Source organism: Pteronotus mesoamericanus, unplaced genomic scaffold, assembly GCF_021234165.1.
Source record: "Pteronotus mesoamericanus isolate MK-2021 breed Mesoamerican mustached bat unplaced genomic scaffold, CSHL_Meso_final contig_101, whole genome shotgun sequence".
In the NCBI taxonomy this organism is placed as follows: Eukaryota; Metazoa; Chordata; class Mammalia; order Chiroptera; family Mormoopidae; genus Pteronotus; species Pteronotus mesoamericanus.
The window spans coordinates 26,747,972-26,764,682 of NW_026555001.1; the positions used below are offsets into that span (position 1 = coordinate 26,747,972).

The 16,711-nt window shown below is 57.5% G+C and overlaps 1 long non-coding RNA gene across 1 annotated transcript; it reads left to right on the forward strand.

The window, feature by feature from the left end:
- Positions 1-10,005: 10,005 nt before the first annotated feature.
- On the forward strand, positions 10,006-16,208 carry LOC129065347 (uncharacterized). The gene is made up of 3 exons (XR_008528581.1): positions 10,006-10,132; positions 15,107-15,202; positions 15,803-16,208. It is a non-coding gene; the product is annotated as an uncharacterized LOC129065347 (long non-coding RNA).
- The last annotated feature ends 503 nt before the right edge of the window (positions 16,209-16,711 follow it).

The window sequence follows — 16,711 nt, forward strand, 5'->3', positions numbered from 1 at the left end:
ACACCGAGTGCGGTTAGTCGAGGAAATAGTCCTGCTCCCTTGGCCGGGAAGAGTGCCGCACTGGAGGTGAATGCCCAGCCACACCCTTGCCGACTGGGGACTGTCCAGCAGCAGCGAGAAAAGGCCCGGGGTTCTGGCACCTGAGGACCAGACCGGCTGTGCCCTGAGCCGTCTACTTCAACAATACCTTCTTCAGCCACGAGGGAAAAGGGGGGCCCAGAGCAGGCAGGTCTCTCAGTAACCCTGGGTCCCTGCGGGGACATCTGGCCCGACTCCCCCATTTTACAGCCAAGAACACTGAGGCCAAGCTGGTGAGTCGGAAGGTCGCCCTGCGCCGCTCAGCAGCCTGTGGCCGGGTGTGACCTGGGCCTCCAGATCGATTCCCTTTCTTCTCCCTGTCCCACCCTTCAATTACCGGCCTTCCCATATTATTGAGAAATCAACCCACAAATGCCTGTCTCCTTCTCCATCACATGCAGATGGTATTCTGGGCAGTCACCACCTCCAATAACAACCCCCTCAGGTCCCTGGGTGAACTTTTCCATGTTTTCAAAACTCGGTGTTGATGCAACAGTTTCACAACATCAGAATTATATGTTTTCAAGAGCCGCTCTTGTAAAACATGCAATTTCGAGAAGAACATTGGTGTGGAGCTTCAGCGATGACTCTCTGCCCAATGATGAAAGCAGAGCTTGGCTCCAGGCAAGTCAAGATTTTAAAACCCAGAGTCTTCCCGCTGGACCAGTCTCTTGCAGAGATAAGAAGGCAGATTTCTGGAACCAAGGCTGGTTGTTGATCAGCCGCAAGTCTCAGATCTGGACAGACCTTATGGGGGCCCCCGAAGCGCAATCCAGCCACAGCCAATGGCTGCTGGGCGAGCAAGATCAAAGCCCCCAGAGGAATGTCCAGGGCTGCCCGGGGCGAGGTGGGGGACACAGTGGCTGATGACAAAACGCTGAGGGTCTGAGCCTCTCCAGAAGGGAGCGGAACAGGAGGAAGCGCGCTCTTTGGGCTTGAAGCAGCCCTGGGTTCAGCTGACCGGTCCCGCCCCCTCATGGCCTGCGACCTGGGCAGGCTGCTCTTGCTCACCGTCCTGAGACCTCCCTTAGCGTGTGCGCAGTGGTGCTCTCACGACACGCCCTGCAGACCGGTCGTCCTAGTGGAGATGATAGCGTCCTCGCCAGTGCGGGACGTGGGCAGCAGGATCTGGGGCAAACGGGGTGATGACGCCTTTCGAAGTCTGGGAATTAGCGAATCCTGCCATGGTGACGTCAGAACTCCAAACCTGCTGGCGGTTTGGCCTGAACTCTGCCCCAGGTGTTCCTGAGCGTGATGTGTTCCCCCGCCATGCTTAGCACCGCAGTGATGTGGCCGGGGGCCAGGCTCTTCCCAGGGGGCCTGTGGGGGGAGTGTGGGGGCAGCAGAGCACTGGGCTAGAAAGGGCACTGAGCGTGCGTCTGAAGAGCAGCTGTGAGACCTACTCTCACTGTAGTAAGTGTGTCACTCGGCCCAGAGCCTTTCCCTCAGGGGCTAGCGCAGCGGTCCTCAAGCCTGGCTGCACCGTGGGCCAGGCAGAGACGCAGCTGCAGAGGCTGCTGGGAAAAGCCCGCTGAGGGGGCAGTGCCTCCGCCAAGGAGGGGTGGGTGGGCTGGCAGAGCAGCCACCAGTGCCAGCCCTTGGCCTGGGCCCCTGTGTGACCGGCTCTCCTGGAGGGACGTGACGGCAGAGGGTGGCAGTGGGGGGGCCGGGGAGGACCCCAGCTGCTGGCCCGAGGCGAGCCTGGGTGGGGGCCTGGAAGGGCGAAGGCGAGATGCCCATTAGACGTCCAAGTGCTGCTCGGGAGGACACAGTGGACAGGCGCCAGGAGTTCAGGGACGCGGCGAAGCTGGGTCGGAGTGTGGATCTGAAAAGCGGCAGCATGTGCGCATGCCAGTGCGGGAGTCTTTTAGGGGGACGAGGTGGCGGTGCGGGGCGAGGGGCTGGGGCCTGGAGCTCCTGGGTTCTCCACGCCGGGGGGCGGGGGCGAGGGAGGGAGGGAGGGGCTGATGGAGGGGCCGGTGGAGTTTCGGGGGGAGGAGAAGGTCTCAGGCAGTCACGGAGGGGAGCGGGAGGACGGCTGATCGAGGGAAATGGAGGGTCCCTGGGCGGCACGAGGGCTCCGAGGCTGGGGTCCCAGGCTGGCGGTGGCGGTGACAGCGGGGGTCATGGAGAGGCCGCCATCCCTGGTGACGACAAGGGCAAATTTTTACCAGGGGAAGGGGAGTCTAAGGTGGGGTCCAGTCACTCAACACACACGGTCACAGCCCAGGACCTGGAACGGTTCCCGACACAGTAGACAAAAGCTGAGGCGGTGGCTGGGGGCTCCGTGCAAACCCAAGAAATGATCTCGGTGTTGCTTTTAGCATAATCATGATTGGCCTGGAGCTACTTCCCACTCCTTCCACGGCCTCGTGGGCCCAGTGACAGCTCTAAAGATTCGTGAAATTGATTCGCCCCCCTGCCTTCATTTTCAAGCAAGCACACCCCTCAGCGCTGAGCCGGAGGAGGAGGAGGCGGCTGCAGAGACGTTGCCATGGCAATTGCTGGAGGAGGAGTGGGGTGATCGCATCCTCAGCGCCCGGCTAGGGGTGGGCCAACCTCTTGTCTGCGGCGGCCGAAAGGGCAGTGTTTGGGTGACAAGGAAACTTGTCCTTGGACTCTGGGGTGGGCCGGCAGGGGCTGGAGGCCTGGGGCTACAGGGCGGTAGGCAAACAAGGACTCAGCTCCTGGGCGTGTTCACTAATGGTTGTGAGCAAATGCAAACACAGCCGGAGGCCGGAGACCTGGGGTCTAATCACCCGGCAGTCACCCCGTTAGCACTAGGAGGGCCAGAGGCAGCAAACTCGCCTGCCAAATGGACCCCTGCCTGGTTGTGTTGATAAAGTTTTATTGGAACACAGCCCTGTCTATTCATTACTTCTGGGCTCTGATGGCTCTTGCGATACAAACGCTGGGCTGAATAGTGGCAACAGAGGCTGTATGTACCACCCAAAGCATATTTACTGTCTGGCCCTTTACAGAAACAGTGTACCAGCCCCTGGGTAGGAAGGGCTTGAAGGGCAGGAGAGGGAGGGCCAGAGGGGAGTTATATGGCCTTCAGTGGGGGCTTATGTTTCCTTTTTAACATCCTTTGGATGCGGTTTTGTGGCAAAGTTTGAAAGGCAGAGCAGGAAGCCAGAAACTCTGCCCCTAGAACCCGGACGGTTTAGTTCTTCAGCCCTGGGGCCTCAGTTTCCCCGTCTGCACAATCACTGCAGCATTAGCTAAGGTAACAGGCCCCCCTGGGCGCCGGGGCCGATAACACTGTGTCCCAGAGGCAGGCTCCGCCCGGTCACAGCAGACGCGGTCGACGGGGCCACCTCCTGGCACGCAGCTTCCCGAAGTCACCTGTCAGTGGGGTCCCCGCAGCCCCTCTCCTCAGGGACGGTTCTCGCCTCTGTCATGAGTGTCTCTGGATGACTCCCTGTCATTTTCTGCGTGAGCCTGTGGGTGCGCCGCTCACCTTCATTCACAGGGGGCAGGCAGACAAGTGCCTTGAGTCTCCCCGTTCACCCGTGAGGAAGTCACCACCCCCGCCCCCCGCCCCCGCAGGCAGGCACTTTGCGGGAGACCGGAGCGCTCCCTTCTGTCTAGGGAAGGCCCTGTGGGCCGGGCCCCAGGGCAGCAGTGGCAGAAGCGCGCGGGGGTGGCCGTGGGGGAGGCCCAGCCGCACCGGATGCCAAAGGGCTGGTATGCTACGTGAGCAGGAGCTGGCAGTGGGGGCGGTGGAAGGCTGCGAGGACAGCTCAGTGACAGCGGCAGGGCTTGGGGGTCGGTGAGGAGCCCCTCAGGAGGGGTCGAAAGGGGGCTGCCTGAGTACCAGGCTGGGGCCCTGCTTCCATCCTGCTCTCCTGGCTCAGCAGCAGGGTCGGCAGGGCCCCCCAGGATGATGCCTCCCACGAGACTGGCAGCCGCGAGAATGCGTCCCTTCTGGCCTCCAGGGCCGTGGCGGGGTGGTGCTCGCCACCCGGCTGGAGGGCTTCTCCGGTGGGGCTGCAGAAGCACCCCCCCCCCCGCGCCACGCCGATGTGGGGCTGAGCTTTGTCCTGCCATCTGGTCCCCTTGGTGCTCACAGCTCAGGGAAGCATTTTTCTGCCCTGGTGCAAGCTGTCCCATGGCTCTCAGACCGTGGCAGACGGGGCTCTGCGAACCTGCTTGCCTTGTCATGTCCCCACTTAAACGGCCTCAGTGAAACAGTGGCAACAGCAATAGGAACAACAGCGGCTGCGTCCTCAGGCCTTCTCGGGGTGGGGGCCGTGCGAGGCCCCTCCACCTCGGCGCTCGCCCACAGGGCTCCTTGCCTTCCGTCCGTGGCCCCAGGCCGTGCCGGGTGCCTTCCACCGTGATGTGGCCCTAGTGGCCTGTTAATGTCCAGAGCTCTGCCAACAAAGCCTAGACTGAAAGCTGAGTCGGTCCAGGTACTGGGTTTAACTGTAAGTGGAACAGACCCTCAAAGTAACAGCGACTGAAATGGGACACAGGTCCTGGCTCTCATGTCCAAGTCCCAGAAGGCTTGGCCCTGTTCTGCAAAGCTGCCAGAGGCCCAGGCTCTTTCTGTCCTATAGCTCGGCTCTCTCTAAGGTGTCACCTGCCTCACAGGGTCCCCAATGGACCACCACATCCCACCTCCCATTCAGGGCACACCCCTGGAGCCCCTCAGACCGCCCGCATTCAGATCCTATCGCCGGATCCTAGCCGGAGGCCATGCCCGGGCATGGAGGCTGTTCCATGACGTGAATGCCGCTGGGCTGCAGCTGGACCCTTGATCTGGATCCAGCTGAATCTGGGCCAGAACAGAGATTGCCTCCTAGATCCCCTTTGAGACCTGCCGACCCTCCCCTAGGCCCAGACTCACCGGCTCCTGGAACCAGCCCTTGGCCTGCCCCAGGCAAGCATGCTAGGCGCCTTCCCCTTATCAGGGGCGGACCACGCCCCAGAGCCCCTATCCGTCCTGCCCTGTCCTGCATGACCCTTCGGGGTCATATGGTGATGATGACATCTATACATCTTCCTGCCACCCAGGACATGCCTTGTATGTCTTAATAAACTCAGTGTATCAGTGGATTTGTCGGCTTCTTTCTCTGGCCTCGTGGCCTGGAGAAACCGTGCCCAACACCAGGGGAGCAAGAGTCTGGGACTGGAGCCTGTCCCAGGGGCCCACTGGGGTTACGTCCCAGTGAGAGGATGGAGCTGAGCCCGGGACGCAGCCAGCAGGCCCTCAGCCTCTGGGTTCTCGCTGATTATGTTCACCCTGGTCTTCCAGAAGCAGGAGCCGAGGGGGATGGGCCATGCACGGGATGTCTCAGGGAGTGGCAGTGAGGAAAAGAGGAGCTGGGGCTATAGGGACAGCTATGGGGGTGGGGAGGCAGGTCCGAGCCTGGGGTCAGCAGAGAGGGAAGGAGGGAGGCTGAGGGGCAACCCCTGCGGGTGCAGTGTGGCCCCGAGAGAGCTCCGCAGTGTGTGGGGGACCCCGAGCCGAAGCCGCCCGGCGAGGAGGCCTGCTTCTCCCGCCGCCGGCGCCCCTGCGTGCTCAGAGGCTGGCGAGGGGCAGCCGTGGGCTCGTGGCCTCGTGGAGGCGGACTTCAGGGCAGCAGTGGGGGCTGCCCCATCGTCGATGCTTGGGGACCCTACACTATATAACTTTGGGCCTTAACCCTGCCATCCCCGTTTCCTCAACCGTAAGGTGGGGGTAGGAACTCGAATGCCGGGTGGGTGTGAGATCCCACCTGTGCCTCGCACCAGGAGGCTCTCCGTGGCTGACCATTTTTATTACGGCTGCTGTTGTTATCATTTATTAAAGGCTTCCCCGCAGCCTTTGCATTGGGAAGTTTCAGACAACACTGAGACGCTGCCTGCAAACCTCTGGGAACATCAGGACACACTTTCAGAAACGGATCCCCTTCCTCTTTCCAAAATCATGGAGAGCACTTGCCCAAAGGACCCGATGAGCAAGAGGCAGAAACAAAAGTGGAACTGGAAGAGGCAGGGCCGGGGACCTGGGCAGAGGAGGCCGGGTGGGCGACTTGGGCCCCGCAGGCCTGGCTCTGGGCAGCCCGGGGTCACCAGGGCGCCGCGGCTCCGAGGGCCTGACTTCATCCTGGGCCCCCATGTGCGTCCTCCTGCCTCCACAGCGTTTCTGGGGAATGGTTTCTCTTACCAAAACTGGTAAGATGTGTCAGCGATGAACAAAGGACACTTCTTAGGACAAATACTCGATTCGACTTGAAGTTCTTGAGCGACTGCCCCGGCCTCTGACTCTCCCCGGGGTTGCAGGAGGGAGTACATACAGCCGCCGCCCCCGAGGGCCCTCCCGGCAAGACAAGTGTTGGCAACAAAGGTGACGTCAGTGCCTCCTGGTGGGTCTCAGGGACGGGGACAGGCAGGACAGCAGGAGTTCAAGCAGGCCGTCTGCGAGCTGGTGGGCAGTTCAGACAAAGGGGACAGAGAGCAGAGACGAGGGCGTGTGTCCCAGAGGCAAGGTTCGCTGGAGGGCACGGAGCAGGGAGGAAGCAGAGGTAAAACGTGGATCTGGAGGGGCCGATGGGCCAGAGCACCCAGGGCCGGAGGTCAGCCAGGGCTCTACCGTGAGGCACAGGCGGCCATGTGGAGTGTAAAGCGGGGTGGCTGGTCAGAAGGGCATCTCAGGCTCTCTCTCCAAGGGTGGGTGGGTGGGACCAGGGGGCTGAGCAGGAGGTGCTTCCCTCGTCTGCCCCCAGCCACCCCAGACCTCCAGCCCCCTAACATGAGACAGCGCCTCTCCTGTCTCCTCCACACAAGGTCGTGTCTCATCACAGAGCAGGCGATGGGTAAATGTTTACTGAACACATCTGTGCGTGGATGTGTCGAGTATACATTAGACCAACAGTTTCCAAAACACATTCTCAAACCAAAAGATTATTAGCTGATGCATTTCTCAGAAGAGATGCAAACAGGGCAGTTATTTATTTGCTCCTGGTCTGGGCTAAGTCCTCACATGCATGGCTTGTCCAATTTGACAGTTAGAACAGCCCTCCATTGTCACTTGCTAAATGCCAACACGGAGGCACAGGGATTCGACTGTCTTATCAGAGACCTTAAATGTCATGGCAGAGGAAACATTTGAAATCAGATATTCGTACAGCGAGGCCAACGCCCTTTCTGCCGGAGAGCGTGCGCCTGCAAGCGAATAAACGCGTGTTGAGGCGTTCGGGAAAAGCGCACTCACCTCACTGTGTGCACGTGCGTGTGCACGTGTGTGGGCTCATGAGCATCCCCGCTGGACTCGCGGGAGACCCCGCCTGAGGTGTGAGCAGGAGAAAGCCCAACGTGCCCGGAGAAACCCGGCCGGCACGGCCAGCCGGGACCTGCTGCCCGGCCGAGGGGGAATGGGCGCTCCCACCGTTGTCCACAACTGGTTTTCAGCTGGAATGTTTTTAAACAAAACCTTTGTCCTCTAAACATGTGTGTTTCCAATTAATCTCCTTTTCAAGCTGAGCAAGTCATCTCCAAGGGATGAAAAATCACTGCACGGTCCCAATGAAAGGGGTTGTCGCTCTGGCCCCGGCGGCCGCTCGGAAGGGAGGTTGGGGACCCGGAGTCTGACGGGCGCCCTTGTCCCTTGTCCAGGCCAGGACTGAGGGGACAGGGCAGCAGCCAGGGCCACCCTCAGGGGCGGGAACGGGCCTGAGTCTCACAGGGAGACACAGCTCCTGGGAGCTCGCAGACAGATTCGTGGGCTGGCCTGACATCGGCCCCGGGTTCTCAGGGACTTTCTGAAGAGCCCCCATGGGGTGTCGTCAGGGCCCAAAATGGGGAAACTGAGGTAGGTGTAAGCCAGCACCTGCCCAAGAGCAGCCTCTGGCCCTTGACATCATCGCCCGTCCCTGCCACAGCCCTGGCGCGGCTGTTGTCGCCGCATTTTACACAGGAGGGAGCTGGAGCACAGCGGGGCTTGATTACTTGCCTCAGGTCACCCAGGTGGCACGTGGCCGAGGCAGGGTTCAAACAGGTTTCTGTGAGTCCAAGGCCGTGGCTTCTGGGAGCCGAGACATGGGGCTGGGACCGCGAGATCCTATGCCAAGTTCACCTGCGAGACGCTCACACTACGCGGATGTGTGCGGTGTGCACGTGTGCGGTGCGGGCGAGTGATGTGAGTGTCTAGTGCGTGTTGTGTATATGCATGTGATGTGAGGTATGTGTGCTGTGCATATGGTATGTGGTGTGTGTGTCCATGGTTGTATATTGGTATGTGGTGCGTGTATGTATTATGTATATATGTGGTGTGTGGTTTGTACATGTGCATGTATTGCGGGGGAGGTATGTGTATATGTTTTATGAACAGTCTTTTTAAATTCTTATCTACCTGGCATGTGAAAGCTGGCAGGGCTGAGACCAGGGGCCGAGGGTGAGCACTTGGCTCTGGAATTGGGCCGAGGTCACTTCACAAGCCCTGCTGTGTAGCCCGTGACAAGCAGTCAAACTGCGTGAGCCCGTGTCTCATCTGTCAAACAGGACGGACACAGGATCACAAAGGGGCGTCTGCAAACCGTCTAGCACAGGGCCAGCTTATCCCCCCGCGCCCATCAGCAAGCCCTGTCGGCTGCCCTTCCACTTGCACCTGGAGTTGACCCCCACTTCCAGGCCGCCCTCAGCTCCCGCCTGGGTTACACCTCCTGCCTGGTCTCCCTGCTTTTGCCCTCGACCCCCACCCCCAGGCTGCTCCCAGCAGACGGGCCAGAACGAGCCTGTAATGCGCGCATCCGATCATGTGACCCCCTGCTCAGACGGGCGCCCTGTGGCCGGTCGCGCTCCATCGCTGGCCCGTGGGCCCCTGTGGTGAGAACGTTCAGTCTCCTCATCACCGTTGGTCTTTGCACAAACATCGTCTTCTCAACACGACCTTCTCTAACACCCCTATTTGAAATCAAACCCTCCCCTCCAACGCCCTCCCTAAAGGAGACAGGCCCTCGCAGGAAGCAGTCCGGGGGCCAAGGCCAGCCGGGGCCAAGGCTGCCTCGGGGAGGGTGTGACCGGCAGCCTCTCTGTGCCCTCGCTGGCGTGAGGCTCGCTGTTGTCCTAGGGTCTGCCGTGGGGGCGGGCTGCTCCAGGAGACCCAATCTTCAAGAAAAGTTTCCTTCAGCTCCGGCGGGAAAGGACAACGGGGAGGGAGTGTGCCCTTCACTGAGCACTGAGCAGCGACTTGCCATCCTGCCCAGGGGAGCCCCCCGCCTTGGTGACCACGCACGAGTCATCTGTGGTTGTGTCACGAAGCCAGCTGGGGAAGGGCTTTCTTTCCACAGCCCCTGTGAAACTGGGTCAGGCTCGGAGCGGGACAGCAGGACCACGGGATCTGAGTCACCAGGAGGAGCCCAGCGGAGAGGGCGGCCCCGGGGAAGCAGGGGCAGGAGCCGCTCAGGCCGCGGTCGGGGCCAGGCTTGTCCGGCCAGGCCCTCCCCTTTCATGCTCGCAAAGTGATACACTGGGGAGAAGCATCCTTGTCTCCCCGATGAGGAAACTGAGGCTCAGACACTCCTCACAGGCCAGATGGAGGGCGACAAGGCTGGAATGTGCTGGACAATGAATGGATGTGGCAGAACCGGAATGAGCTGTTTCCACTGGACCGCACCCATGAACCGGAGCGGGCGGCTGGGAGCCCAGGCTGCCAAGTGTGGCTCGTCTCCAGCTCTCATCCGTGGTGCACCTAAAACTGGCGAATGGACAGGTTCCAGGGAGGGCGGCCGCCGGGTGGCGGGCCTGCGGGAGCTCGGTATTTTTAGTCCTTCTGTCACAGGGACCGGGATGGAAAGATGAGAAGCCGCGGGGGCTGGCACGGGCCTCGGGATGAACTCATGAGCCCGAAATAGCGGAGCCAGGCTCTGAGCTGTCCTCGCGGGGCCTCCAAGCGAACAGGCCACCGAAGTGCTTTTTTTTTTTTTTTCTTTTCCTGGGGCCCAGGCTCTTGTGGAAGGCACTGGATGAAAGGATGTTTGAGCCAGAAAGAACATTAAGGATTTCACAGTCCAATCCCTCCTTTTTCCAGATGGGGAAACTGAGGCTGAGAGGAGGGACGTTTCAGGTGAGTGGCAGAGCTGGGCCCGCCCCAGGCCCGGGCCCGCGGGCCCCTCGCCCATCCTGTCCCGGCTCCCTGTCTGGCCCGCCTGCCTCCTGTCTGGCTGCCACGCCCACCTGGGGGGCGTGGTGGCGGGGTGCGGGGACCGTCACCGACACACGGGTGGGACAGCCCTGGGCTCAGATTCGGGCTCATCGCTTACAAGCCTGAGGTCTGCAGACTGGCAGCTTCCTTTTTTGGGGGGGTGCCCATTCCTCACATCCGGATGTTTAGGGCTTTTCGTGGTATTCCATGGAGACAACACATAAACGTGCCTGCCACCAACTTGGGGGGCTTTCTGGAAGGAACAGGGTGTCCAGGGTGGCTAGGAGACCCTGTTTCCAACAGCCAGCACCTCCTCCTCCTCCCTCCTGGCAGAGGCAGACTGTGTGGCTTCGGGGCGGTGGTCAGCACCCGGCACCGGGACACCGGGACGCCGGCAGCGACTCCGTTCCCCTGGCCTGCAGCTGCTCAGCGCGGGCCGGCGACACAGTTCTGGCCACTGAGGGATGGAAGAAGGTCTGCAGAGCTTCCAGGAGGCTCTTCCTTGGTTAAAAGAAAAAAGTCACATGGAAAGAAACAGTCCCAGGACCTTGTCGCAGAAGGGACACCTGAGTCTGTCACAGCCCTGGCACGAGGGGTCAGGAAGAGAGAAGGAATGAAGTGACGGGAGCGGCTGTTTGTTCGGCGTCTCTCGAGCCCCAGGCTCGGAGCCTCACGGGCATCTCCTCATTCCGCAGGTCCACCCCACCCCGTGGTCTCTGGGGGACAAGGCCAGGGTCTCTCGGCGTCCGGGCGCGGGCCCTGCAGCGCCCTGCCGCTGGTCTGCCCCTCCCAGACACCAGCCTGCGCTGGCCTCTGCCCCCTCTGGCCTCCGCGCCTGGCCCCCCGCCCCTGCCGTTCTGAGCTGGACCGCAGAGGCTAACGCAGGAGGGGACTGGGAGGGGAGCCCGTGGAGACACAGCTGATGGGGGTGACAAGACTGTCAGCCCCTGTTTGTCAAAGGCGGGGCCCCTGCTGGCCTCGACTCCATGCTTTGCCCTAAAGGCCCCGGCGAGAGGGTGCAGTTTGAAGGCCAGGTGCCAGGAAGGAAGGGAGCCGGCAGCTGTTGCACAACCACCGCGCCCCGGGCCCTGGCCTTCACGAACGCCCCGTCGCTGGACCCTCACAGCGACCGTGTGGGGGTGGCAGCCCCATTTTACAGGCCAGGAGACGGAGGCTGAGAGGGCGGGAAGCGTCCGCTCCAGGCAGCGGCCTGGTCCTTGTAGCTCCTAAGCCTGACCTTTGGCAGCACCAGCCGGCTGCCCGTCCGCTGGGCGTGGCCCGGGCTGGGCACAGCTCCGGGGTGAGGAGGCCTTCCTTGCTGGGCGGTTCAGCGCGGTCTGTTCCACATGACTGCCCGCGGGGAGCAGCGAAGCCGCCGCTCCTGCCGCTCAGGGCCCCCGCCTCCCTGGGTGTCAGCAGAGCCTGCCACTCCTAGCTGGCCCCCCATCTCCCCTGGATGGCCGGGAGTTGGAACAGCAGGGTGTGTGCTTGAGTGTGTGCACGTAACTTGGGGTGTGTGTGTCTGTCTGTCTGAGTGTAGCTGAAACCTGACTGTTGGGGATGGGGAGTGGGGAGTAAAACTAAAACGTGAGCATGCACGTACTTACATGGCTAAGCCCCACATAAATCTGTGTGTTCGTGTGTCTGTGTGTGAGACCTAAGTTTGCTGGTGTCCATGTTTCTGTCCGCCTGTCTGTCTGTGTGGGAATGAGGCTATACGTCAGCTCAGGCCCCTGTGGCCCTTCCCAGCTGTGTGAGGAGGTTGGTGGCACCACCGGGCTCCTGATAGGAATCGGCTGGGATCAGACGCACTGGCTTTTCCCAGGTGGGTCTGGACAGGTCTGGGTGAATCACAAAATCCAAATGCCCTGGGGCTGTATGGCCTTCGCAAAATTCCTCTCTGTCGTCAGGAATGAGCAGGGTAAAGTCCGACAGTCTGCATGTCCTGAGGCTGCCGCGGAGCCTGCCTGAGCTCCTGGGGATCAAGGGCGCCGGAACTCACCGCCTTCCCCCGGCAGGCGCCCAACGTCGGAGCGCCCCCTCCTCGCGTGGCTGCCTCCCTCCCGGGGCCCCCTGGCCAGGAGAGACCCCACCGAGCAAGCACCCTGAGGGCAGGGACATGGGGACCCACATGACCATCCTGTCCTGCTGTCTCCCAGCTGTCACTTGCTAGGGGACTCTGGAGCGGTGCCTCACGACTCTGGCCGTCACTTTTAAAGACCCCCACGCTCTCCTGTGCCTGAGGCCCAGAGGTCCACCTTCTCGGTGGACCACCTCTGGGCCCCCCACCTCTCGGCCCCAGGACCCCCACGCCTTGTCCTTCTTGGGTTCACGAAAGCCCCCAGGTGCGGGAGGGGCTCCTCTCTCGATGCTCGGACCTCCGCCTCGAGGCCTGTCTTCACCCGCCTCCAGCTGGGGCGCCCGGGCGGCCGGGGCTTCCTGGGCCCTCCTCCCGCACTCGCCTGTCCCCTCAGCAGAGCTCGGTTCACTCCTCTCTCAGGGCTACTGTCCTGCCCGTTTTGCTGCTGCTCCTCTCAGGCCTTGCCTTCCTGTAGACGAGTTCTTTCCCAGACATTTATTCTTCTCCTCTATTCATTTCGCAGTGACATACTCTCTTTCCGTTTTATGTATTCATAGTTTACTTTTGCAATGACCACATGCGCTTAGCTTAACCGTGTCCGATCAACCGGCGTTCGTCAGTGCTGGGCCCTGCTCCTCCCTTGAACTCTATTTGCTCTCAACGTACATGCAACTGTTGTCATGCGTTTTAATTCTATTTTTTCACCCCTGCAGGACATCGCTGTCACTGCCTAACAGAGCCTGTGTTCATTTAGCTTTATTCATGCCCTTTCTGGGTTCTTTGTTTCTCCTTTCTTCTTGGGCTTCAGCCTTTCCGGCTGGGATTACCTTTCTTCCACCCGCTGCGCACCCTTTGGAACTTCCTGTAGTAAAGGGCTTTGTGTGACCGGCTGTTCGCTGTCTGTCCTGGTCTGAAACTGCCTTCACTCTGTCCCGATTCTTGAAAGATATTTTTGTGGAGTGTAGGATTCAAAGTTGGCGATTATTTTCAGCATCTTGAATTCTATGGTCTTCTGGCTTTTGCGCTCAACCTCACTTTGCTCACGTGACTTCCCTCTCCCAAGCTGCTAAAGACAATCACTTGTGGCGAAGTCTCACCACACTGTCCCCACATGTAGATGCCATTTCATTTATCCAGCACAGGAGTCATTGTGGTTCTTAAATTTGTAGACTGGTATCTTCTATTAGTTCCCGAAAATGCTCAACCACTGACTCTTCGAATACTGCCTCTGCCACATTGTATTACTCTTCTCTTTCTAGGGTTCCAAATATACATATGACATTTTCACTTTTTGTCTCGTATGTTTTTCAACCTGAATATCCCATCGTTTCGTCTTTCCACACTGTATTCCAGACAGTGTCTCCTACCGTCTCTTCCAATTCTCAGATTTTCTCCTCAGCTGCCTACATTCTGCTCTGGAGCCCATCCTTTTGATTTTTAGTTCAATTAATTGTTTTGTTTTTTTTTTAATTTCTACAAGTTCTATTAGGTTCTTTTTCAAACTGGCGGTATGACTCTTGATAGGTCTCTGTCCCCTGAGGACATTGTCAAACCTGCCTTTATTTTGTTTAACATTGTTCGCATAGTTGTCTCACAGCGTGTTTCTTGCTCGTGGTCGTTTCGGTGACAGCCGGCTTACCTATGGCTGTCCGGGTCACCCTGGTTAGAAAAATCCTTGTGGGAATAGTTTGCTCTCCACGCTAAAGATGCCTTCCTCAGGCACCTGGGAACGTGACTAAGTTCAAAGCCTGAGAGTTTCTGATATGGGGGCTTTTCCACTTCCAGATTTTAATTCTGTGTCTCTCACTACAAGAATCGATCAAAACCTGGAGTACAATTTTCTGGGCTTGGCAAATGACCTTCGGGCAAAATGATCTGCAGTTCAGGCTTAGCTCTGTGAACAAGTGATCCCTTTTTTTTGATTGTGGAGGTTTCTTGCTGTCTTGAAATCTCTGGACTGCTTGTAGGAAGATACATCTTATTTACATCAAAGTTCCTGTCAGTAGGAGAATTGATCCCAATAACCTGCCAACCGTTCTGGAAATTTGAAGTCCTTTTGAATTTTAGACTGTAGATTCTAAAATGTGCTTCACAACTTTCATACAAATGACCTGGGAATCTTCTTAAAAACATATATTTTCGCGTCATAGGCCTGGGGTGAGGAGCGTGACTTTGCGTGTTTGACAAGCTGCAGAAACAGCCCTGCACCGGGCCCACGGACCACCGATCTGAGGCGCAAGGCTAGAGAAAGCTTCTCCCCAGAAAACATGGGGAATATGTAAGTTCGTAAAACAGGGCTTCTGAGTTACTTAAAGGGGTGTTACAAAACTGAGGTGCTCTGCTCTCTTCCCTCCTCATGTAGAGCCTAGGGACTGAACTTTATATCTAATTTTAACAACCCTGTTCATGTGGTTTCCTGAGAGACAGCCGGTGAGAAGGTGTGTATCTGGGCAGTGGCGGGCTCTGCCGAACCCAGGGCCACGGAGAACATGGACGGCTGGTCCTTGAACGACCCTTGAGCCGCCTGTTCTGGCCGAAGCGGGGTCCAGGGTGACAGCTAGCCCCCAATCCAGGTCTGAGAGCTCACCATCTGCAGCATCAGACTTCAGCCATTGCGGTCTCAGGGCATATTAACATTCTTAAAAATTATCCAAGGACCCAGAGCTTTAAATAGGTGGATTAGTCCTATTGATATGCAGTAGATTGGAAATTAACACTGATAAAACATCTATGTATTAATGAGTTTAAAATAATAATTGCCTATTACATGTTAACATAAATAGTATATTTTTATGGAAACTAATTATATATTTCAGACTCAAAAAGCGTAAGGAGCAGAGCATCAGTGTTTTACAGTGGAGCTGGCTTCTCCCACCGCCCGGCTTCCCATCCTTTTGACACACTAGTTTGGGGTAAGTATCCAGAGGACAGCTAACCCCACACAGGTGTAGTTTAAAGAGAGAGGAACATTGTATTAGCCCTTCTCCAGATAATTGGAGATTTTCTTCTTTGATGTTAATTGAATCCTCGATAAGGGATAGTTTCTCAAAGATAGTTGCAATGTGGAATCTGAATTCCTAGCAATAAACTTTTTATATTCTGTTACATTAAAATGCATTGTTCTATCTTGTACTCTGAATGGATCTTTTATCCATGCCCAATTTTATTACATAATGCATTTGTTGTTTGGAAAATATTGGTTCACGGGGTTATACAGACCTTCCGAATGTTGACACATTTCATTATACAATATTTTTTAAAAACTCACACTCATTAATCTTAGACACATCTCATTAGTCTTTAAGTACTGAGAGGTGATCAAGCTTAAGGTGGCAAATACAAACTTTCCAAATTCTAATTTTTCCTGGGAAACTCGAATGTTCTCCTCGGCAGCACATACTGTGAGTTGTTTTCCTTGGAACAACAAGCTCACCTTGCTCATTTTTGTGGAAAAGTTTGTCAAGTATCCAAGTCCAAATAATCATCCCTTGCCCGTTGGTTGTTCTTCACAGGTGAAAATGATGTTCCCTAAGAAGTGCAGCGAGTTCAGCCGACGCCTGGGCCACACCTGCGCCTGTCTTCAGACAGCCACCGTAGCTCAAGGCTGGGGTTAACGAGATGGGCTGCTCCTGCCCTTCCTCACGGCAACCCTGGGTGAGGCTGGCTGTTTGCTTCTCCCTGAGAGTGCAGGTGGCGGGGGCCGTCGCAGCGTGGCTGCCATCGACCCACCCTTCCTCCTGCACGGCAGGACGACGTCAGCGCGGAGAAACAGGCAGAGCATCTCAGGATTAGTATGAAAACAGCTGTGACCTCAAGGACCTCCTGAAGCGTTTTGGGGCTCCTTAAGGGTTCAAGGACCACAACTTGAGAGGCGCTGATCTATGTTTTTGTAGATGATGGTTAATCTTGCTATGAAATATGCCATAACGATTAGAAACAATGAAATAAAACGGTATACTCCAACATGGAATTTTTTCCAAGTCAAATTTAATGCGTTAAAAAATTTTAAAGTTATGGGACAATAATATTTTATGTAATGCAACATTATCACATTTATGTTAAAATATATGTGATATACAGGATGCATACCATGCCACTAATGGTTTCTCCTTAGAAGCGTCAAGTGTTTATTACATATGTCTGTATTTGAATCCGTTATGATAACGCCTTCACGTGCATGTCAATCAATGATGTATTTTAAGATGAAACAGAGAAGGAAAGAGCCCATTATCTCAGCGCAATGTCCCCTTCCTTGGGCCCGTGTCTCTGGCATCTCCCTGTTTTTGTCCCTTCAGGAGGAGCCAGGTGGCCCAGGGGTGGGCAGGGGGTGGGGACAGAGCTGGTTCCCCAGTTGTGCCCATCCCGGGGGTGCAGCCTCTCTTTCCAGGCTGACGAACAGCCTGGCTTTTCCCACTTTGGGG